Below are 1814 nucleotides of genomic sequence, written 5' to 3'. Positions count from 1 at the left end.
AGAGACAGAGACAGAGACAGAGAGGCAGAGACAGAGACAGACACACATGGAGAAAAGAACATTTTACAAGCTCTTTGATAATCCCTCTGTCAACTGAATGGAAGATAATTTTTTATAAATCCAGGGCCTTAAAACTGTGCTACATCCCCACATTCCCTACCCGTTTTTAAGATAGTCTTACTAAGTGACTCAGACTAGGCTGCAAGCTTGTAATACTCCTGTCATTTCCTAAGGGTTCTAAGCACTGGCAATGAAGGCAATTTGCAACCATCAACCCAGGAATTAAACTAAAAAGAAAGAAAAAGTGAGAAGACACTTAAATAAGATGCAACCACAGACATTCAGTTCAGCAAAAACAAACCCAGGGGGCAATAAGGTGAGACAATCTGAAAGGCACCCACCTCACCTCTCTGAAATGGTAACATGAAAGCAAATGAATGAGGCTCTAGGAAAGTCAAGTCAAAAGTAATTGGTCAGAAGAGGTGAGGTAGCTCAGCAGTTTATGCACCTGCATGGCAAGTGCAAGGTCCTGAGTTTGATCTGTGGTGCCAGAAAATGAAAAGAAAAAAAGTTGCTCAGATAAATTACTGAGATTTACAGATATGATGTTTACAATGAAAATATGCTTAGTGACTCTAGAGCAGATACAGTTAAAAAAAATCAGAGGAGCTTAAGAAAATTGTGGAAGCCATCAAGGTTCAGCATAGGAAATAAATAGAATCCATAAGGCATATCAAAGCAGATATCCAGGAGAATAAAAAAAAAAAACCATTTAAAGTATCCACAGCAGAATGAACCAATGTGAGAACAGAATTTCAGATATAAAAGACAGACTTTTGGTTAGTAATGATGAAAAGAAAGCTTTCTTCAGTAGCAAGGGACCATAAAAATGAAGCCAGCACCAGCTAGGTGATGCAAATAACAATATAAGAGGCCTGTGAGATAGCTTAGTGGCATAAGCACCTGCATAAGACTAACTGGAGTCAATGAAAAAGCAAGAGATAGCACAAATAACTTTTTAAATTTAATTAAATTAATTAATTTATTTATTTTGTGAGACCAGGGATTGAACTCAGGCCCTTGTGCTTGCCAGGCAAGTGCTTATCCTACTGAGCTATCTCCCCGGCTCCTCAAATAGCATTCTTAAAAACAATTCACAGACATTATGGCAGCAAACTTCCCTGCCAGGGAACTGTATTTTACATACAGTTGAGCATACAGAACTCCAATTAGCCATGATTAAAAATCTAGACATATCATAATCAAGACTCCAGAAATTCAACACAGAAACAAATTCTTAAAAGTGGTTGGAATGAAAGCACAAGGTCCTGAGTTCAATCCTTTGTACCTAAAAAAAAAAAAAAAAAAAAGTTGGAAGGAGCCAGGGATATAGCTTAGTGGAGTAAGTATTTGCCTGGCAAGCATAAGGTGATCCCCAGTACAAAAACAAAAACAAAAACAAAAACAACCCCAAAAAACAAAAAAAGTTTTGGAAAGAAACAAATTGCCTAAAAAAGAAAGCCCATCAGAATCACAGCTGACTTCTCAACACAAACCTTTAAGGACAGTCTGTAGTGAAGTATTTTAAGCTCCAAGGAAAACCAGATTCATGTAACCTACAAAAATATCTTTCAAAAATGATGGAGAAATAAGATACTTTCATGAGGGGCTGGTAAGATGGCTCAGTGGTCTAAAGTACCTACTTAGAACAAGCTTAGCAAAGCACAGGGACCTCGGTTCAATCCCCCAGCACCACATGCCAGCCAGCCCCGCCCCCTGGTGGGCTGAGCTGGCCACACACACATACACACACA

This window comes from Octodon degus, unplaced genomic scaffold (assembly GCF_000260255.1).
Source record: "Octodon degus isolate 3935 unplaced genomic scaffold, OctDeg1.0 scaffold00130, whole genome shotgun sequence".
Taxonomy (NCBI): domain Eukaryota; kingdom Metazoa; phylum Chordata; class Mammalia; order Rodentia; family Octodontidae; genus Octodon; species Octodon degus.
This window is presented reverse-complemented; position numbering follows the sequence as displayed.